This window comes from Chiloscyllium punctatum, chromosome 32, assembly GCF_047496795.1.
Source record: "Chiloscyllium punctatum isolate Juve2018m chromosome 32, sChiPun1.3, whole genome shotgun sequence".
Classification (NCBI taxonomy): Eukaryota; Metazoa; Chordata; class Chondrichthyes; order Orectolobiformes; family Hemiscylliidae; genus Chiloscyllium; species Chiloscyllium punctatum.
In genome coordinates, this window is record NC_092770.1 from 55,570,224 (window position 1) to 55,593,213 (window position 22,990).

The 22,990-nt window shown below is 46.3% G+C and overlaps 1 protein-coding gene and 1 long non-coding RNA gene across 6 annotated transcripts in view; one reads left to right on the plus strand and one right to left on the minus strand.

Moving 5' to 3' along the window:
* Positions 1-1,772: 1,772 nt before the first annotated feature.
* Positions 1,773-16,008, minus strand: LOC140458191 (uncharacterized). 4 transcript variants are annotated; one of them, XR_011953453.1, is made up of 3 exons: positions 15,917-16,008; positions 9,752-9,849; positions 1,773-7,855 (listed from the first exon to the last, which is right to left on the minus strand). It is a non-coding gene; the product is annotated as an uncharacterized lncRNA (long non-coding RNA). The 4 variants fall into 4 exon arrangements; XR_011953451.1 differs by having other exon boundaries at positions 1,773-8,176; XR_011953454.1 differs by lacking the exon at positions 15,917-16,008 and adding an exon at positions 10,513-12,610.
* Positions 15,820-22,990, plus strand: part of wdr91 (WD repeat domain 91) — a 130,212-nt gene continuing 123,041 nt past the window's right edge. The window contains exon 1 of one of the 2 annotated variants that reach the window (XM_072552426.1): positions 15,820-16,036. The gene's annotated coding sequence lies outside the window, so the exon portion shown is untranslated. The remainder of the gene's footprint in view (positions 16,037-22,990) is intronic. The other variant, XM_072552427.1, reaches the window with a different exon arrangement.

Below are 22,990 nucleotides of genomic sequence, written 5' to 3' on the forward strand. Positions count from 1 at the left end.
TGATTGGTTGCTGCGCTATTATTGATAGTCTTCTCTGTGAATGGCAAACCATTTGAACTTGTTCATAGCTGGCACTGATTCTAATGCCAAGTTTAATATCACCTAACTCATGTCGCTTCTAGGAAGATGAAACACAGCTTTTCAACTGTTCTGCTGGGTGGCAGAATGATGTACATTACAGCTAATTAGCCAATCAAATTTTGCCACTTGTCTGAGCGTCTTTAAATTATCGTGATAAGGTAATACCCATGATTCCACCAGGGTATTCGAGCGACAGTGTAAAAATGGCCTCATCGAGTAAGAAAAAGTGCAGGCAGTATAGCATGGACTATTCGCGATATGGCTTTATTCAATCTCCATCTAATAAGCAGTTACCACTGTGCTTGCTCTGTGAACAAAGTTTTTCCAACGAGGCCATGAAGCCTTCCTGTCTTAGTAAACATTTGGAAAAGAAACATGGTGACAAAAAGGACAAAGATTTAGCATATTTTCAAAAATTAAAGAATAAATAATTTCCATTGCTTTTTCAAAGATGGGAGCCACAAACGTGGATGGCCTTGTGGCATCATACAAGAAAGCGAAGCTAATTGCAAAATGTGGTAAGCCTCATTCCATGGGTGAATCATTGGTGCTTCCAGCTATTGCTGAAGTATTATCAACCATGTTACACCAGGAACCATCAATGACTATCAAGCGTGTTCCTCTTAGCAACGATTCCGTGAGAAGGCACATCGATGAAATGGCCTCAAATGTTTGAGGATAAATTATGTTCCCTTTTGATATCGAAAGAAATCACCTTACAAATTGATGGAAGTACTATATGCGGAAATCAAGCTTTACTTTTGGGGTACATACATTGCATTGACAAAAATGAAATACGAGAAGAACTACTTTTTGCTCTGGATCTACCGACAGATACCAAAAGTAAGACTATCTTCGACTGCATCGAGGATTATTTTGATAAAAAGTCTGTTCCCCTCAAAAACACTGTTGTTTGTGCTACGGATGGCGCGCACGCTTGGCTGGCCAACAGCAGGGATTTATCGCATTATTAAAGAGAGAAGTGCCACATGTTTTCACAGTACACTGCATTATCCATCGGCAGCATCTGGCTGCAAAGAAACTTAGTGAAGCCCTCAACCATTCTCTACAAGTGGTGATAGATGTGGTAAATTATATAATATAAATCAGTCGTCGTGAGTTTTACCAGTTCCTGAGTTTAAACAATATTGCAGAGGATGTTACTGATCATCAATTACTAATCTACTCAGCTCACATTCATGCACTGCAGCATGATATGAAAATACAATTTGCTGACCTTATCGATGTGGAGATCCCTACATGGCTGACTGACCCCTTTATCTCATGTGCAAAAGAAATGGACATTCGCCTTGAGGAAGAAACGATAGAGCTCCAAAATGACACTGCAATGAAAATTCGGTTTTTGCAAATGGGTGAGCCCCTTTTTTGGATTCAAGATGCCACCCGATGTCATTTTCCGCTCTTCAGCGAAGAGGTAAAGCGGTTTGCACTACCAATTCCTATCTCCTATTTGGTTGAGAAAGGATTCAGTGCCATCACCAGAATACACAATAAGACCCACAATCGCATGGATGTTGTTCAGCGTGGTGACCTGAGATTGCTTTTGACAAAAATTGAACCAGATGTATATGAATTAGCAAGACAACATGAACCACAAGGATTGCATTGACTATTTTCCTGTCACAGACTAAATTTTATACAGAGTGAGCCAAAAGTAGGTGGACAGTAAGAACAGTAATAAATGATAACATTTATTTTTTGTTGTATATACAACATATTTCACAAAAGTTTTCCGTTTTCAGCACTGCAGTGTATTGCAGTTATATGTGCAAAAGCAGACTTTGGTGATTTGGGGGCATTGCATGATTTCAAGGATAAGAAGGGGGCATGGAATACGGAAAGGTTGAGAAACACTGATGTAGACTAACGGCACTGACAATTCATCTGAGGGGTAAAAACAACATTGAAGATTTTAATTCCTGTGCTCTTCCAAGAAACATTGATGGCAATGTCTAAATAGTTTCCAGATAATTGCTAAACATTTCTTGATTCCAACAAAATATTCCGTTTGTACACAAACATTGCATTAACATCCAAGATTTGATTTTCTTTACTGCTCAGTAAATGTGCATCACCAAGTCTGTCTCCCCCAGTTTCTTCTCATGGATTAGCAACTCTGCAATGAGGACTATTCCCGAAATCTGTTGTATGAACACCATGACATTCACTGTCCATGAAGAAAAATTACATTGTTTTACCAAGAACACCAAAGGCTGCAATAGTAGGATAACAAATGTTCTTTATATGGAGAATTATTCCCATTCTTTTGTGAAGAACAAGAAAATTCCCTCACATTTTCTGGCTCCTTGTGAAATCCATCTGAGATCTTTAATTTCATCCTTTATGGACCAAGCCATCTCCCTGAGAGTAGATGAAACCATACAATAGCTGTGTAAAAACAATTAGTTGCAATCCTTTAACAAACAAACACTGGCACCACCTTTTCCTCCGCTACATACAGAGTTTCATACAGCTGCAGCATGACCTCATGATTCCGAAGCTCGATCCCTCTACCAATAAAAGTTAACATACCATACGCCTTCTTTACAACCCTATCAACCTGGGTTGCAACTTTAAGGGATCTATGCACATGGATACTGAGATCTCTCTGCTCAACCACCTTTCCAAGAATCTTACCATGAGCCGAGTACTCTGCATTCCTGTTACTCCTTCCAAAGTGAATCACCTCACACTTTTCCACATTAAACTCCATTTCCCACCTCTCAGCCCAGCTCTGCAGCTTATCTGTGTCCCTCTGTAACCTACAACATTCTTCTGCACTGTCCACAACGCCACCAACTTTACTGTCATCCACAAATTTACTAACCCATACTTCTACACCCTCATCCAGGTCATCTATAAAAATGATAAACAGCAGTGGCCCCAAAACAGATCCTTGCTGTACACCACTAGTAACTGAACTCCAGGATGAACATTTCCCATCAACCACCACCCTCTGACTTCTTTCAGATAGCCAATTACTGATCCAAACCGGTAAATCACTCTCAATATCATGCATCCATATTTCTGCAATAGCCTACCATGGGGAACCTTATCAAACACTTTACTGAAATCCATTTCCACCACATCAACTGCTTTACCCTCATCTACCTGTTTGTTCACCTTCTCAAACAACTTGAGAAGGTTTGTGACGCATGACCTGCCCTTCACAAAACCATGTTGACTATCCCTAATCAAATGATTCCTTTCCAGATGACTATAAATCCTATTTCTTCTAACCCTTTCCAACACTTAACCCACAATCAAAGTAAGGCTCACTGGTCTATAATTATCAGGGTTGTCTCTATTCCCCTTCTTGAACAAGGGAACATATGCCAGTCTTCTAGCATATTCCTCTAGACAATGATGACATGAAGATCAAAGTCAAATGCTCTGAAATCTCCTTAGCTTCCCAAAGGATTTTTCCCAGGAAAAGTCCCATCCATTCCAGGAGACGTATCTATTTTCCAGAATTGCTAACACCCCTTCCTTGTGAACCTCAACCTCATTGAGTCTAATAGCCTGTACCTCAGTATTCTCCTCGACAACATTGTCATTTTCCAGTGTGAGTACTGAAGAAAAATATTAAGTTAGCTCCTCTCCTATCTCCTCAGACTTCACGCACAACTTTCCACTACTGCCTTTGTCTGGCCCTAATCTTACTCTCCTCATTTTTTTAATCTATTCTATATGTATAGAACGCTTTAGGGTTTTCCTTGATCCTACCTGCCAAAGACTTCTCATGTCCCCTCCTGGCTCTTCTAAGCTCTCTCTTTCAGTCTCTCTTTATGCCTTCTTAACCTAGGAAACTGTGGACCTGGACACCCAGATCCATCTGTGTGCTAATGTTCCTGAGGCTTCTGCCATTTATAGTATAATTCACACCTAGATTTGATCCTCCAAAATGTATCGCCTTGCATTTGCCTGGATGAAACTCTGCATGCCATTTCTGTGCCCAGGTCACCAATCTATCTATATCCTGCCGGATACTTTCACAATCATCAGCCCTATCAGCAACTCCACCAATCTTCATGTGATCTACAAACTTACTAACAGACCATCCATATATTTTTCCTCAGGTCATTTGTATAAACTACAAACAGCAGAGGGCCTAAGACTGATCCTTGTGGAACACTACTAGTTACAAGTCTCCAACCTGAACAGCACCCTTCCAGCATTACAATGTGTCTTCTATGACCAAGCCAGTTTTGTATCCCTCTAGCCAGCCCATCCACATCACATGTGATTTTAGTTTTTGTACCAATGCCATATGGGACTTATCAAATGCCTTGCTAAAGTCCACATAAGCTACATCCACAGCCCTTCCCCCTCAATTATCATTGTTGACTCTTCAAAAAATTCAATCAGGTTAGTGAGACATGGCCTTCTGTGTATAAAACCATGCTGTCTGTCACTAACTCGTCCATTATTTCCAAATGTGCATCTGTCTTGTTCCTCAGCATCTTCTCTAAGAGCTTCCCTACCACAGACTCAGGCTTACCGGCCTATAATTTTCTGGATTATCCCTGCTTCTGGAACAAGATTGGTTAATCCCCAGTCGCCTGTGGTTAAATAGGATATGTAGATATCTGCCAATGTCCCAGCTATTTCTTCCATTGCCTCTCGCAGTAACCTGGGATAGATCCCATCTGGCACTGGGTACTTCCCCGGTCAAGAGGCTAAGAGTCTCCACACAGCTGCTGACTGGGGCGGAGTTTAGGGTGGACCAGATGCCATGGGCACTCTGTGACTCACGTATCTTGGTCATCAGCAGGTCGGTTGTGAGGCAATGCCTGAGAAATACTTCCTTCAGCGGGATAGCAATAGTCGAGTCTTTTGTCTCCTCCATTGTGTCGAGATTCAGGGCAGAGGCACTGACAGCTGTGATATACTGCTTCTGTCTGAGGGTGTGTCAGAGGGTCATGAGGAGCTCATTTACCCCACAGAGGGATTTGTTGGGATGTCTGACTAGTTTCTTTCTCATAGTGAAGTTGATTCCCTCGAGGCAGTGTTCTGTGTTTGCTTTCCCTGAAGAAGGTATAACCACCACCTTGTTCTTCAAGTTGGCTTTCTCCTGTCAGATATATCCCACTCACGGCAGTGATGTCAATGTTGTCATGAGTGATTGTAGCAGTGTATCACTCAGGTCTATTGGTGTTGGTGTTATCCATCAGGTTCCTGATGTTCCAGCTCCCAGATTCATTTGGGGTTGAGCAGGGTTGGGATGGAAGCTGCCAGTTTGTGGATTCCTTTAATGTGGAGTGGTCACTGCAGACCAACCACCATACGGTCCCAACAGAGGGTGGTCTGGAGCCAATGGCAGGGAAAATCCTAGAGAACTGAAGACTGAAAGCAGGAGACAACAGCTTCGCTTCACTTGGAGGTCGCCACTGATGATGTTACCTAGCCAGGTAATGAAACGTCTGGATATCAAACCTACAGCTCAGCAAGCAAACCTACACCCTAGACCAGACTGTGCTTTAGGATGCAGTTGGGTTTGTTGGCACAGGACTAGCAGAGAGTGCTTCTGTTATCTCCAATTAGTGAAGGGACAAGGAGCCTGTGATAAAACTGAGTAGCTGATCTTTCCTGTTTCTGAAACACTCTCTTCTGAGTTCAGGGGCAAATTGACTTGTCCTTCTTAAGGAGTGTCTGAAAGACCTTCCCAACATTTTAATTATTGAGCAGCCTGTGTCTTGTCTTGGGCACTACCTTCAGGATCCACAAAACAGAACGAGATGATGTTAATACTCCATATCTAATGTCTTACTTTCCAGTTCAAGAACAAAACCATCCATTGGATACAAGATTTGATTTATTATTTCAGAAAGAAAGCCACTGCAAAGTGTGTGTGTGTGTCTATGTTTCTATATTACTGATGGGTATATTGATCAAGGATAATGTGTTCATTCAATAAGCTGTGTTTGGATTATGCGTGTTTTTGTAAATACCTCTGGCTGATCAATTGCTATTTCAACCTGACGCTGATCAGATGTTTATTCGCTGAATTTGCAGTCTCCCAATCATGCACCACCCTGTCCATGAACCCTCTCTAACTGGCCTCCCCTGTGCAACTTCACCACCCTGAACTGCACCCCTCCCCTCCTCCCTATAGTTCCTCCATCTTACACCCATCACATGTCAAAATCACTCTGAATCCCCAAAATGGGTGGCACAGTGACTTAGTGGTTAGCACTGCTGCCTCACAGTACCAGGGTCCCAGGTTTGATTCCAGCCTCGGGTGACTGTCTGTGTGGAGTTTGCACGTTCTCCCCGTGTCTGCGTGGGTTTCCTCCGGGTGCTCCGGTTTCCTCCCACAGTCCAAAGGTGTGCAGGCCAGGTGAATTGGCCATGTTAAATTGCCTATATGTAAGGTGCTTTAGTCAGAGGGGAAAATCGGTCTGGGTGGGTTTCTCTTCGGAGGGTCGGTGTGGACTTGGTGGGCCAAAGGGCCTGTTTCCACACTGTACGTAATCTAATCAAAAGTGTACAATATCCTCCTCCATTGGAGAGTCTGAGTGGACTGGAGGTGGACAAATAAAATTGATGAAACTACCCAGAATACAGCTCCAAAGCCAAATGAGAAGCTACAGGAGATAGCACTTGACACAGTGAGTATTGATGGTGGAAGAAATGTATGTTTGTGAATGTGGGACCAATCAAGGGGCTGCTTTGGTCTGGATCATGACAATCCTCTTGAGTGTTGTTGGAGGTGCAATCATCCAGGCAAGCGGAGAGAGTTCCATCACACTCCCAACTTATACCTTGTTGATGCTGAGGAAGCTCTGGGCAATAGGGAATGGGAAGTGGTCAGCAGCAACTTAGTACCAGCATCTGAACTGCTCTTGGAGCCACAGGATTTGTTTGGCTGCACCTGTTCAGTTTCTGATCAGTGGTAACTATCAGGAAATTAAAATCAATAATGCTATTAAAAATACAAGGAACTTGTTCGAGATTGTCATTGACTGGTACTCATGTGGCATGAGCATTGTCTAGGTCTTGCACCATTTGGATATGGACTGCTTCAGGAATTGAGGAGCTCCAAATACTGCTGTTCATTTTGCAACCGTTAGCGAGCATCCTACTTCCAACCTTCTGATGGAACAAAGAAGCAGCTGACGATGGTTGGGTCAAGGGCAGTCACTCTCACTTCACCTCTGGAATTTGTCACCCTTTTCCATTCCTGCACCAAAGTTTTAATGAGTTCAGGAGTAACTGGCCCTGTCTGAAACTATACTGACAGCCTTTGAGCATGTCATAACTTTGCTTGATAGTGATCATTTCCATCATGGAGAGTACACAGATGAGGTGGCAAATGGTTAGGATGAGGTTTTCCTGCTGTTGATGCATTAGAACATGCTTGGGAAATTTGCCCCATTGTCAGATTAATCCCTGATTTGTATCCACTCCAATCCCAATAAAGGTTTATTGCATCTGATGAAATGTGGGCAAGATCACCTCCTAGTGATTTCCAATAATTTCCACCCTCACCACGCCTCACTGCTGTCACAGCTCTTTTCCATGTTCAGAACCACATTGAGGGAGTAATGACAAAGACAATGCACAGGAGTCTTTCTCTCTCTCTCTCCTTTTCTTTCAGAAGTCTTGCTTCGAGTGTTTTACTGCAAAAACATCAGGAACACTGTGGAGCACTTTCATCCTCAGACCAACTGTAAACAGCTTCTGTCTGTATCTTCCTAAAGTCTGCTACGATTCTCTTCCCTGGTCACTTTATTGTCAATTTGTGTGGTACCTGCAAAATTGGAAGGTATGTCCTGAGAACCCAAGTGTAGTGATGTCAGGCAGCTAGACCCTGGTTGGGGCTGTTAATCTGCTCCAATCATGGAGCCCTGGCTTAAAACAAAGTGCCAGACATCTTGACACTCAGACAGAATTGGAGCAGTGTCAAGGACTATTCCCATGTAAATAAAGGGTGACTTGGTGATGGGTTATCATCGTCTGTGGAGTTATTTCACCAAGTCTAGTAATGTTCTGAATACGAACTGCCATCAGTAAGTCTCAGTTGCTGGGAGCACACATTAGGATGTAGTCCGTCATTTTCAAAGGATCGATCCTGAAATACCAATCCCGCTGAATTTAACATTGTAGTCTAATTTATCATACACTCATCAAGAATAAGTTATGGAATACCAAAGATCTTTCAAATACAGAGAAAATCTAAAATGAAGAGGCTGAACCCCTCTTATATAAGGTCCATAACCACATTCTCACTGTTTTTCTCTCCATGCTCCAATCAGACACGTTTTCCCACATAGATGTTGAACTTGGAACCATATAGACCAGTTAATCAACACTATTCCCATTTCCTGTGCTCTCTTCTTTTATATTGCCTGTGCGACTGACATCTCAGTTTTCATCAAATCTCAATTGACATATGCTCTGGTGAATATTTCCAGGATTTTGACAGAGGGACACAGATGGAATCACCCTCGTCCCAGAGGGCGACAAATGTTATTCCCTTGTTCAAGGAAGGAGTAGGGATAATCCTGGGAGTTACAGATCAGTCAGTCTTACCTCTGTGATGGCCAAATTATTGGAGAGAATTCTGAGAGACAGGATTTATGAGTATTTGGAAAACCATAGTTTGATCAGATATAGCCAGCATTTCACAAAACATATTGACAACGTGGATGTGGTGTACATGGATTTTAGAAAGGTGTTTGATTAGATTCCGCATGGTAGGCTCATTCAGAAAATGAGACAACATGGGATACAGGGAAATCTGTCTATCTGGATACAGAATTGGCTGGCCCATATCAGCCTAGAGTTTGGTGACCAGTGGTGTTCCATAGGGGTCAATTCTGTGACCTCTACTCTGTGATTTTTATAAACGACTTGGATGTGGAAATGGAAGGGTGGGTTAGTAAGTTTGCCGATAGCATGAATGTTGGTAGAGTGGTGGATAGTGAGGAGGGCTGTTGTAATTTGCAAAGAGACATTGACAGGATGCAGAACTGGGCTGATAAGTGGCAAATGGAGTTCAACCTGGAAAAGTGTGAAGTGATTCATTTTGGAAGGTCGAATTTGAATACAGATTACGGGGTTAAAGGCAGGATTCTTGGCAGTTTGGAGGAACAGAGAGATCTTGGCATCCATATCCATAGATTCCTCAATGTTGCCACCCAAGTTGATAGGGTTCAATATGAATGACTGGGCCTGTGGGGACCCTCTTTCAATATGGTTAGACGTCAAAGTTTCTCAAGCAGGGTGCCCCCTTACTAGCTTATTGTTCTTGGACAAAATGATGGCTGTTAAGGAATATTGCCATAACCCAATAGTTATCAACCTGTAAAAGCATAGAAGGCAACACAGCAGAGGTAAGGCAATATTGCCAAAACATTGTTTCTTACATCCATAATTGGTACACCGAGTTTTCAACCGGGGATGATGGACTCTGGATTTAAGCTTTGGGCAGCTTGGGGTGTGACTTGTCTGGGTGACACAATAATGTCTTTTGACCAGGTAGCTCCTATGACCTCCTCTTTTGACCTCCTGTTATGTTGGCTTTTTTCAAATCAGGAACTTCATTCAGAAAAGAACTATACTCCTAAAAGACTCATATCGATCTGACACACAGAAGAGGGTGCTTAATGCTAAGAACACACTTTCTGTCAGCACTCTTTCTCACCTGTTGGGAGAAGGCTCCTTGGACATGACCAAACAGCTTTGTAAGGTATGGGAGAGGGAGTTGGGTATTGAGATCTCCTCCGAAACATGGAAAGATATCTGGGAAAACATAAGAAGGACCTCGATTTGCAATGGGACCCATGTCTTGCAATTGAAGATTCTCCACAAGGTCCACTTGGCTCTAGATCGTCTCTCAAAATTTAAAGTGGGAGTATCTTCAATATGCCCCAAGTACAAAATGAATATGCACTCTCACTCATTGTCTCTGGTCTTGTCACAGGCTCTGGACATACTGGAGTGCTATAGTACATACAATACAGAGGATCTTGGGGACAGAGTAGAGATGGACCAGGTAACTCTTCCTCTTGGCCTGGCTCATGTACTTCCTTCAGACAGGCACAAAAAAAACCTTCTCAGTATCCTTGTTTTTTACACAAGAGAAAACATTCTGTTCATGTGGGAGTCTGAAAATCCCCCAGGGTTGTTGGGCTGGCATAAACTAGTCATGGAGCACATCCCATTGGATTTTCTCACAAGTATGGTGCACCATAAAATTGAGAATTTCTATAAGACATAGCTGCCCTTTGTGGACAACCTGGACACAGATTTGTCTGTTCATTAATAAGGGCTTTTAAATAGCCATGACGTGTGTGTTTTCATGAATCTAGTACCCAGATTTGTACTGTTTTGGATTTGTTGTAACATTAAAAAAAGTCTTTTTCAATAAAAATATATTTTAAAAAATGTTATTAATGTACCCACCTCAACAACTTCCACTGGCAGCTCATTCTATATGGATGACATTGTTGGTGTAAAAACATTGCCCCTCAGGTTCCCTTTTATTCTGTCCCCTTCAACCTTAAACTGTTGTTTTTTTATCCGCGATTCTCCAACCTTGGGAAAAAGACTAAGTGCATTCACTCTATCCATTGCCTCTCATGTTCTTATCCACTTTTATAAGATCCCATCCTCAGTCTCCCATACGCTAAATAAAAAACTCAGAGCTTGTCTAACCACCCCCTTTTATTATCAGACCGTTGAATCCTGTTGTATTCTGTACTTTTTCGGTACTGGCAAATATGTCTAATTCAACGACATAACAGAAATTGCTGGAGAAACACAGCTGGTTAGGTAGCAATCTCTCAAGAAAAGCCAGAATTACCACGAAGTCAAGTGACTTAGAGTCACTTTGACCCTAAAAAAGGGTCATTGGACTCAAAATATTCACTTTGCTTTCTCTCCACTGATGCTATTAGATTCGCTGAGTTTCTTTAGCAATTTCTGTCAGTGCTTTAGATTTCCAGCATCCAAAGTTCATTGTTTTTTTTTACATTTAATTTAAAGTGTTATGATCACTTCGAGGTCACTGAGATTCATTCCATTAAAATATTTAATTTGTAATTCTGCAGGCACCTTTGCTGCCTCAGTATTGTCCATTACTGGAGTGGTTACATCAGTACTTTTATTTAAATCAGTTCTTTGCTCAGCTAGATTACAAATAGGCGAAGAATGTTTACTAACAGGGCCAGATGGGATTTATCCTACGATCCTCTGGGAAGCCAGGCAGGAGATTGCCGAGCCTTTGGCATTGATCTTTAAATCGTCATTGCCTACAGGGATAGTGCCAGAAGACTGGAGGATAGCATATGTGGTTCCCCTGTTCAAGAAGGGGAGTAGAGACAATCCAGGTAATTATAGACCAGTGAGCCTTACTTCAGTTGTTGGTAAAGTGTTGGAAAAGGTTATAAGAGGTAGGATTTGTAATCATCTACAAAAGAATAATTTGATTAGGGATAGTTAGCATGGTTTTGTGAAGGTAAGGCTATGCCTCACAAACCTTATTGACCAAACAGGTAGATGAGAGTAAACCGGTTGTGTATATGGATTTCAGCAAGGCTGTGGGGATAAGGTTCCCCACAATAGGCTATTATACAACATGCGGAAAAATGGGATTGAGATACAGCAGTTTGGATCAGTAATTGGCTTGCTGAAAGAAGACAGAGGGTGGTGGTTGATGGGAAATGCTCATCCTGGAGTCCAGTTACCAGTGGTGTACCACAAGGGTCGGTGTTGGGTCTACTGCTGTTCATCATTTTTATAAATGACCTGGATGAGGGCGTGGAAGGGTGGGTTAGTAAATGTGCAGACAACACTAAGGTCGGTGGAGTTGTGGATAGCGATGAAGGTTACAGAGAGACATGGTTAAGCTGTAGAGCTGGGCTGAGAGGTGGCAAATGGAGTTTAATGCGGACAAGTGTGAGGTGATTCACTTTGGTCGGAGTAACCGGAATGCAAAGTACTGGGCTAATGGTAAGATTCTTGGTAGTATAGATGAGCAGAGAGATCCCGGTGTCCAGGTACACAGATCCTTGAAAGTTGCCACCTAGGTTGACAGGGTTGTAACGAAGCCATAAAGTTTTAGCTTTTACTAATAGAGGAATTGAGTTCCGGAACCATGATGTTATGCTACAGCTGTACAAAACTCTGGTGTGGCCGCACTTGGGAGTATTGTGTACAGTTCTGGTCACCGCGTTATAAAAAAGATGCGGAAGCTTTGGAATGGGTGCAAAGGAGATTTTCTAGGAGGTTGCCTGGTATGGAGGGAAGGTCTTATGAGGAAAGACTGAGGGACTTGAGGCTGTTTTCGTTAGAGAGGTGACTTAATAGAGACATAGAAGATAAATCAGAGGTTTAGATAGGGTGAACATGGAGAGCCTTTTTTCCCCAAGTATGGTGACAGCGATCACGAGGGGGCATAGCTTTAAATTGAGGGGTGATAGATATAGGACAGATGTCAGAGGTAGTTTCTTTACTCAGAGAGTAGTAAGGGTATAGAATGCTTTAGAAGAAAGTGAGGACTGCAGATGCTGGAGATCGGGGCTGAAATTGTGTTGATGGAAAAGCGCAGCAGGTCAGGCAGCATCCAAGGAACAGGAGAATCGACGTTTCGGGCCTGAGCCCTTCTTCAGGAATGAGGAAAGTGTGAAGACATTGCTGATGAAGGGCTCAGGCCCGAAACGTCGATTCTTCTGCTCCTTAGATGCTGCCTGACCTGTTGCGCTTTTCCAGCAACACATTTTCAGCTATGGAATGCTTTATCTGCAACGGTAGTAGATTCGCCAAATTTAAGTACATTTAAGTCGTCATTGGACAAGCATATGGATGTACATGGAATAGTGTATGTTAGATGGGCTCCAGATTGGTATGACAGGTACTGCGCTGTTATGTTCTATGGTCTTGACTTGTGGCACAGCATCACAGGTTGCGAAAAAACCTTATTATTATCAATTCCAATGTATCATCCACTTAATTCATTTGTAATTTGGAAACATCAAAAATAGCTCTCATTTACACAACCTTTCTTCATTCTAAAACAGGGTATATACACATAATTGCTAACAATTCACTGTATTAATAAAATAAACTTCTTGAAGAATAGTCATAATAAGATTTGTGCTGAATCATGGAGTCATACAGCATGGAGACAGACCTTTTGGTCCAAACACTCCCAAACAAGACTCATCCCACCTGCCTGCTCCTAGCCCATATCCTTCCAAACCCTTCTATTCAAATATCAATCCAAACATCTTTTGAGCGTTGTATCTTCTACTTTCTCAGGAAGTTCATTCCCCATGGGAGCAACCCTCTGTGTAAAAAGAAAGCCTCTGATGTATTTTTTCAATCTCCCTTCTCTCACCTTAAAAATGTATCCCATAGTTTTGAAATTGCCCATCCTAGGGAAAACACAAAAACTACTAACTCTATCTATACCTCTCTTTCATTTATAAACTTCTATCAGGTCACCTATCAATCTCTGACCTCCGAAGGTTCAAGGCTATCCAGCCTATCTTCATAATGCAAACCTTCCATAGCTGACAACATCCTGGTCATTCTGAACCCTCTCCAGCTTGATAATATCCACCTCCTCCCACCCACAACGACTGCCCCCACTGGGGATGAAGGTGGGGGCAGTCAGAGTGGGGTGTGTGAGGGGGCTGTCAGGGTATGGGGGCAGTCAGTGTGTGGGGGAAGGGAGCGGTCAGAATGTGGCGGCAGGGGGGTGGTCAAGGAGTTGAGGCAGACGGGCTGGGGGCAATCGGGGTGGGAGAAGGGGTTTCAAAGAGGGTGGGGGCAGGTGGGTTGAGGGGAGGGGAAAGTCAGGGAGTCAACGCAGTCAGGATAGGGGGCAGTGGGCCGACAGGGAGATCGGTCAGTCGGGATGTGTGGGTTGGGGAGGTAGTCAGGATGTGGGAGAGGAGGGCAGCCATTGAGTCAGGGCAGTCAGGGTGGGTTGGGAAGGAGGGCAATTGCGGTGAGGGGGTAGCCAGGCAGTTAGGAAGTCAGCTGAGGAGGGGGCAGTTAGTGAGTCTGGGTAGATGGTCAGTTGGGTGATATGGAGGGGTGAAAGTCGGGGTGGGGAAAGCAGTCTATGTGGTGTTGGGGGAGGGGTGCAGTGGGTGTGGGGTGAGCGGGGGGGGGGGGGAAGAGAGCAGAGGATGGTTGTGGGACAGTGGGTGTGGGTGGAAGGGGGACCACCCAAGTGTGGGGCAAGGGGGACATCCATGTGTGGGGCAAGGGCAGGGGGTGGGGGGAGCACTCCCAGTGTGGAGGGGGGGGGGCAGTCTCAGTGTGGCGCAAGGGGGGGACGGGAGTCTGAGGTGTGGGGCAACGGGGGGCACACCAAGTATGGGGGAAGTGGGGAGCCTGAGTGGGAGGGGTAAGGGGGGGGCAGTCAGAGTGCGGGGGAAGTGGGGATTCTGAGTGGGGGGGAAGGGGGGGCAGTCCGAGTGTGGGACGGGGGGTAGGCAGATTGAGTGCGGGGGAAATGGGAGGGGGAGGAAGTCCAAGTGGGGGGGGGGGGAGGGGAGGCACGCTGAGTGGGGGGCAGTCTGAGAGTGGGGCAAGGGGCGGGGAAGATTGAGTGCGGGGGAAGTGGGGGTCTCTGAGTTGGGGGGAGGGGTGGGCAGTCTGGTTTGGGGGGGGAAGAGAAGGGAGGACAGTCCGAATGGGGGGGTGGGGGGGTGGGCATGCTGAGTGTGGGGGAAGGGGGGTCATGCCGAGTGTGGAGGAAGGGGGGGGGGGCAGGCCCGAGTGTGGGGGAAGGGGTGGCAGTCCGAGTATGGGGGAAGGGCGGGTATTCCGAGTGTGGGGGAAGGGCGGGTATTCCGAGTGTGGGGAAAGGGCAGTCCAAGTGTGGAGGAATGGGGGGAGGCAGTCCGAGTGTGAGGGAAGGGGGGGCATTACGAGTGAGGAGTAAGGGGGGGGGGGGGGGGGGGGGGGCTGTACGAATGTGGGGGAAGGGGGGGGCAGTCCGAGTGCAGGGGAATAAGAGGGCAGTCCAAGTGTGGGGGAAGGGGGGGCAGTACTAGTGTGGGAGGAGGGGGGAGGCAATCCGAGTGTGGGGAAAGGGGGGGTGGGGCGTCCGCGAATGGGGGAAAGAGGGGACAGTACTGGTGTGGTGGGGGGAGGGGCAGTCAGAGTGTGAGGGAAGGGGGCGGCAGGGTTGGCAGTCCGGTTGTGGGGGGAAGGGGGCAGTCAAGGAGTTAAGGTAGTCAGGGTGGGGTCAGTCGCGGTGGGGAGGGGGGTGATCAGATGGGATGAGGGGTCATGTCAGGGGGTGAGGACTGCAGATGCTGGAGATTAAGATTAGAGTGGCGCTGGAAAATGCAGCAGCACAGGCAGCATCAGAGGGGCAGGAAAATCGACGTTTCCAGCAAAAGCGGAGTCAGGGCAATCAGGACTGGGGTATAGTGGGGGGTTAGTGGGCAGTCAGGACTGGGGTGTAGTGGGGGTTAGTGGGCAGTCAGGACTGGGGTGTAGTGGGGGTTAGTGGGCAGTCAGGACTGGGGTGTAGTGGGGGTTAGTGGGCAGTCAGTGTGGTGGCGAAGGGGTAGTTGCAGTTAGGGAGCAGACTGCTGTGGAGGGTGGAGTAGAAAGGGGGCAGTCAAGGCAGTGACAGTGATTGGAGGATGGAGAAGGAATTAGGGAGCTGGCGGGGAGGAAGGCCGGTCAGTCAGTCAGTGAAGCCGGTGAGGTCACGTACAGGTCAAATGTGGGGGAACGTCATGAGCCCTTCATCGGGAACTGGGGGGGGAGGAGTGTGAGAGTGATAAAGGGTGTCGGTCAGGGGAGAGAGGGACCCACCATCTACAGCCATTGTTTTTACCTCATCGCGCTCACAAAACCGCCAGCGGAAACGGAGCCTGGAAGTGACGTCACAGGCCCTGGTCCCGAGACATGCGCGAGCTCCAATCAGAGCGGTTATCGTCGGTCACGTGAGTAAACGGTCGGTTGTTGTCAGTTTCATGGTTCGAGTGAGAAACAGAAATATGGAGAAATTAATGGGGGTTTGGGGATGGAGACAGGCGGAGGGAGAGACAAAACTGACCCAGGTCACAGTGAGACAGGAGGAGGGAGAGATGGAACTAAAACAGGACAGAGAGAGAGGCATAACTAAACCCGGAGACAGACAGAGAGAGTTAGACCCAGACCCGGACACAGTGAGAGAGACAGTCAGACAGATAACTAATCTCAGACAGAGATAACTAAATCCAAACAGTGAGAGAGAGAACTAAACCCGAGTATAGAGAGAGAGAGAGAGAGAACTAAACCCGAGTTCACAGAGAGAGAGAGAGAGAGAGAACTAAACCCGAGTTCACAGAGAGAGAGAGAGAGAACTAAACCCGAGCTCACACAGAGAGAGAGAACTAAACCCGAGTTCACAGAGAGAGAGCGAGACCTAAACCCAGAGACAGAGAGCGAACTAATCCGGGGTGCACACCAGAGAGAGAGAGAGAGAGAGAAAACCAAACCCGAGTTCAAAGGGAGAGTGAGAGAGAACTAAACCCGAGCTCACAGAGAGAGAGAGAACTAAACCCGGGTACGCATAGAGAGAGAAAGAGAACTAAACCAAACCCCTGTACAGAAATAGAGAACTAAACTCGAGTACACTGGGAGGAGGAGGAGAGAGAGAGAGAACTAAACACGAGTACACAGAGAGAGAGAGAGAGAGAGAAGTAAACTCGGGTACACGGGGGGGAGGGGGGTGGGGAGAGAGAGAGAGAGAGAAAATTAAACCCGAGTTCACACAGAGAGAGGGAGAGAGAGAGAGAGAGAACTAAACCAGAGTTCACAGAGAGAGAGAGAGAGAACTAAACCAGAGTTCACAGAGAGAGAGAGAGAGAACTAAACCAGAGTTCACAGAGAGAGAGAGAGAGAGAGAGAGAGAGAACTAAACCAGAGTTCACAGAGAGAGAACTAAACCAGAGTTCACAGAGAGAGAACTAAACCAGAGTTCACAGAGAGAGAACTAAACCAGAGTTCACAGAGAGAGAACTAAACCAGAGTTCACAGAGAGAGAACTAAACCAGAGTTCACAGAGAGAGAACTAAACCAGAGTTCACAGAGAGAGAACTAAACCAGAGTTCACAGAGAGAGAACTAAACCAGAGTTCACAGAGAGAGAACTAAACCAGAGTTCACAGAGAGAGAACTAAACCAGAGTTCACAGAGAGAGAACTAAACCAGAGTTCACAGAGAGAGAACTAAACCAGAGTTCACAGAGAGAGAACTAAACCAGAGTTCACAGAGAGAGAGAGAGAACTAAACCAGAGTTCACAGAGAGAGAGAGAGAACTAAACCAGAGTTCACAGAGAGAGAGAGAGAACTAAACCAGAGTTCACAGAGAGAGAGAGAGAACTAAACCAGAGTTCACACAGAGAGAGAGAGAGAGAGAGAGAGAGAACTAAACCCGAGTTCACAGAGAGAGAGAGAGAGAGTGAGATAGATAGATAGAGAACTAAACCCGGGTACAGAGAGAGAGAGAACTAAACCCAAACACACACAGAGATAGAGAACTAAATCCAAGTTCAGACAGAGAGAGAGAGAGAACTAAACCCGGGTACACAGAGAGAGAGAGAGAGAACTAAACCCGGGTACACAGAGAGAGAGAACTAAACTCGCGTACACAGAGAGAGAGAGAGAGAACTAAACTCGCGTACACAGAGAGAGAGAGAGAGAGAACTAAACCCAGGTACAGAGAGAGAGAGAGAGAGAGAACTAAACACGAGTACACAGAGAGAGAGAGAGAGAACTAAACCCGAGTACAGAGAGAGAGAGAGAGAACTAAACACGAGTACACAGAGAGAGAGAGAGAACTAAACCCAGGTACAGAGAGAGAGAGAACTAAATCCGGGTACACAGAGAGAGAGAGAGAGAGAGAGAGAGAGAGAGAGAGAGAGAGAACTAAACCCGAGCTCACAGAGAGAGAGAGAGAGAGAACTAAACCCGAGCTCACAGAGAGAGAGAGAGAGAGAACTAAACCCGAGCTCACACAGAGAGAGAGAGAGAGAGAACTAAACCCGAGCTCACAGAGAGAGAGAGAGAGAGAACTAAACCCGAGCTCACAGAGAGAGAGAGAGAGAGAACTAAACCCGAGCTCACAGAGAGAGAGAGAGAGAGAACTAAACCCGAGCTCACAGAGAGAGAGAGAGAGAGAACTAAACCCGAGTTCACAGAGAGAGAGAGAGAGAGAACTAAACCCGAGCTCACAGAGAGAGAGAGAACTAAACCCGAGCTCACAGAGAGAGAGAGAACGAAACCCGAGCTCACAGAGAGAGAGAGAACGAAACCCGAGCTCACAGAGAGAGAGAGAACGAAACCCGAGCTCACAGAGAGAGAGAGAGAGAGAGAACTAAACCCGAGCTCACAGAGAGAGAGAGAGAGAGAGAGAACTAAACCCGAGCTCACAGAGAGAGAGAGAGAGAGAGAGAGAGAGAACTAAACCCGAGCTCACAGAGAGAGAGAGAGAGAGAGAACTAAACCCGAGCTCAGAGAGAGAGAGAGAACTAAACCCGAGCTCAGAGAGAGAGAGAGTGAGAGAACTAAACCCGAGCTCACAGAGAGAGAGAGAGAGAGAGAGAACTAAACCCGAGCTCACAGAGAGAGAGAGAGAGAGAACTAAACCCGAGTTCACAGAGAGAGAGAGAGAGAGAACTAAACCCGAGCTCACAGAGAGAGAGAGAACTAAACCCGAGCTCACAGAGAGAGAGAGAACTAAACCCGAGCTCACAGAGAGAGAGAGAACGAAACCCGAGCTCACAGAGAGAGAGAGAACGAAACCCGAGCTCACAGAGAGAGAGAGAGAGAGAGAACTAAACCCGAGCTCACAGAGAGAGAGAGAGAGAGAGAGAACTAAACCCGAGCTCACAGAGAGAGAGAGAGAGAGAGAGAGAACTAAACCCGAGCTCACAGAGAGAGAGAGAGAGAGAGAACTAAACCCGAGCTCAGAGAGAGAGAGAGAACTAAACCCGAGCTCAGAGAGAGAGAGAGTGAGAGAACTAAACCCGAGCTCACAGAGAGAGAGAGAGAGAGAGAGAACTAAACCCGAGCTCACAGAGAGAGAGAGAGAGAGAACTAAACCCGAGCTCACAGAGAGAGAGAGAGAACTAAACCCGAGCTCACAGAGAGAGAGAGAACTAAACCCGAGCTCACAGAGAGAGAGAGAACGAAACCCGAGCTCACAGAGAGAGAGAGAGAGAGAGAACTAAACCCGAGCTCACAGAGAGAGAGAGAGAGAGAGAGAGAACTAAACCCGAGCTCACAGAGAGAGAGAGAGAGAGAGAGAACTAAACCCGAGCTCAGAGAGAGAGAGAGAACTAAACCCGAGCTCAGAGAGAGAGAGAGTGAGAGAACTAAACCCGAGCTCACAGAGAGAGAGAGAGAGAGAGAGAACTAAACCCGAGCTCACAGAGAGAGAGAGAGAGAGAACTAAACCCGAGCTCACAGAGAGAGAGAGAACTAAACCCGAGCTCACAGAGAGAGAGAGAACGAAACCCGAGCTCACAGAGAGAGAGAGAACGAAACCCGAGCTCACAGAGAGAGAGAGAGAGAGAGAACTAAACCCGAGCTCACAGAGAGAGAGAGAGAGAGAGAACTAAACCCGAGCTCACAGAGAGAGAGAGAGAGAGAGAGAGAACTAAACCCGAGCTCAGAGAGAGAGAGAGAGAGAGAACTAAACCCGAGCTCAGAGAGAGAGAGAGAACTAAACCCGAGCTCAGAGAGAGAGAGAGTGAGAGAACTAAACCCGAGCTCACAGAGAGAGAGAGAGAGAGAGAGAGAACTAAACCCGAGCTCACACAGAGAGCAAGAACTAACCCCGGGTACACAGAGAGAGAGAGGGAGAGAGAGAGAGAGAACTAAACCCGAGCTCACAGAGAGAGAGAGAGAGAGAACTAAACCCGAGCTCACAGAGAGAGAGAGAGAACTAAACCCGAGCTCACAGACAGAGAGAGAGAGAGAGAACTAAACCCGAGCTCACAGACAGAGAGAGAGAGAGAGAACTAAACCCGAGCTCACAGACAGAGAGAGAGAGAGAGAGAGAACTAAACCCGAGTTCACAGAGAGAGAGAGAGAGGGAGAACTAAACCCGAGTTCACAGAGAGAGAGAGACAACTAAACCCGAGTACACAGAGAGAGAGAGAGAGAGAGAACTTAACCAAACCTGTGTACACAGAGAGAGAAAACTAAACTCGGGTACAGAGAGAGAGAGAGAACCCAACCCGAGTTCACAGAGAGGGAGAGAGAGAACTAAACCCGGGTACACAGAGAGAGACAGAGAGAGAGAACTAAACCCGAGTTCATAGAAAGAGAGAGAGAACTAAACACGAGTTCGCAGAGAGAGAGAGAGAGAGAGAGAACTGAACCCGGGTACATCGAGAGAGAGAGAAAACTATACCTAGGTACACAGAGAGATGGCAGTATAGAGAGAGAGAGAGAGAGAGAGAGAACTAAACCCGAGTTCACAGAGAGAGAGAGAGAGAGAACAACATGGGTACAGAGAGAGAGCGAGAGAGAGAACTAAACCCGGGTAAACAGAGAGAGAGCGAGACCTAAAGCCAGAGACAGAGAGCGAACTAATCCGGGGTGCACACCAGAGAGAGAGAGAGAGAAAACCAAACCCGAGTTCAAAGGGAGAGTGAGAGAGAACTAAACCCGAGTAGAGAGAGAGAGAACCAAACCCGAGCTCACAGAGAGAGAGAGAACTAAACCCGGGTACGCAGCGAGAGAGAGAGAACTAAACCAAACCCGTGTACAGAAAGAGAGAACTAAACTCGGGTACACTGGGAGGAGGAGAGAGAGAGAGAGAACTAACCACGAGTACACACAGAGGGAGAGAGAGAGAAGTAAACTCGGGTACACGGGGGTGGGGAGAGAGAGAGAAATTTAAACCCGAGTTCACACAGAGAGAGGGAGAGAGAGAGAGAGAGAGAACTAAACCCGGGTACACGGAGAGAGAGAGAGAGAACTAAACCAGAGTTCACAGAGAGAGAGAAAATTAAACCCGAGCTCTCACAGAGAGAGAGAGAGATAGAACTAAACCCGGGTACACAGAGAGAGAGAGAGAACTAAACCCGAGTTCACAGAGAGAGAGGGAGCGAGATAGATAGATAGCGAACTAAACCCGGGTACAGAGAGAGAGAGAGAGAACTAAACCCAAACACACACACAGATAGAGAACTAAATCCAAGTTCAGACAGAGAGAGTGGGAGAACTAAACTCGCGTACACAGAGAGAGAGAGAACTAAACCCGAGTTCACAGAGAGGGAGAGAGAGAACTAAACCCGAGCTCACAGAGAGAGAGTGAGAGAGAGAGAACTAAACCCGAGTTCACAGAGAGAGAGAGAGAGAGAGAGAGAGAGAGAGAACTAAACCCGAGTTCACAGAGAGAGAGAGAGAGAGACCGACAGAGAGAGAGAGAGAGAGACAGAGCGAACTAAACCCGAGTTCACAGAGAGAGAGAGAGAACTAAACCCGAGTTAACACAGAGAGAGAGAGAGAGAGAGAGAACTAAACCTGGGTACACAGAGAGAGAGAACTAAAACCGAGTTCACAGAGAGAGAGAGAGAGAGAACTAAACCCGAGTTCACAGAGAGAGAGAGAGAGAGAGAGAGAGAGAACTAAACCCGAGTTCACAGAGAGAGAGAGAGAGAGAGAGAGAACTAAACCCGAGCTCACAGAGAGAGAGAGAGAGAGAACTAAACCCGGGTACACAGAGAGAGAGAGGGAGAACTAAACCCGAGTTCACAGAGGGAGAGAGAGAGAACTAAACCCGAGTTCACAGAGAGAGAGAGAGAGAACTAAACCCGGGTACACAGAGAGAGAGAGAGAGAACTAAACCCGAGTTCACAGAGAGAGAGGGAGCGAGATAGATAGATAGAGAACTAAACCCGGGTACAGAGAGAGAGAGAACTAAATCCAAGTTCAGACAGAGAGAGAGAGAGAACTAAACTCGCGTACACAGAGAGAGAGAGAGAACTAAACCCGAGTTCACAGAGAGGGAGAGAGAGAGAGAGAGAACTAAACCAAACCTGTGTACACAGAGAGAGAAAACTAAACTCGGGTACAGAGAGAGAGAGAGAACCAAACCCGAGTTCACAGAGAGGGAGAGAGAGAACTAAACCCGAGCTCACAGAGAGAGAGAGAGAACTAAACCTGGGTACACAGAGAGAGAGACAGAGAGACCGACAGAGAGAGAGAGAGAGAGAGAGAGACAGAGCGAACTAAACCCGAGTTCACAGAGAGAGAGAGAAAACTAAACCCGAGTTCACAGAGAGCGAGAGAGAGAGAACTAAACCCGAGTTCAGAGAAAGAGAGAGAGAGAACTAAACCCGAGTTCACAGAGAGAGAGAGAGAGAGAGAGAGAACAAAACCCGAATTCACAGTGAGAGAGAGAGAACTAAACCCGAGTTCACAGAGAGAGAGAGAGAGAGAGAGAGAACTAAACCCGAGTTCAGAGAAAGAGAGAGAGAGAACTAAACCCGGGTACGCAGAGAGAGAGACAGAGAGACCGACAGAGAGAGAGAGAGAGAGAGAGAGAGAGAGAGAGAGAACTAAACCTGGGTACACAGAGAGAGAGAGAGAGAGAGAGAGAAAGAGAGAACAAAACCCGAGTTCACAGAGAGAGAGCGAGAGAGAGAACTAAACCTGGGTACACAGAGAGAGAGAGAGAGAGAGAGAAAGAGAGAACAAAACCCGAGTTCACAGAGAGAGAGAGAGAACTAAGCCCGAGTTCATAGAAAGAGAGAGAGAGAGAGAGAGAGAGAGAACTAAACCTGGGTACACAGAGAGAGAGAGACAGAGAGACCGACAGAGAGAGAGAGAGAGAGAGAGAGAGCGAACTAAGCCCGAGTTCACAGAGAGAGAGAGAGAGAACTAAACCCGGGTACGCAGAGAGACAAAAC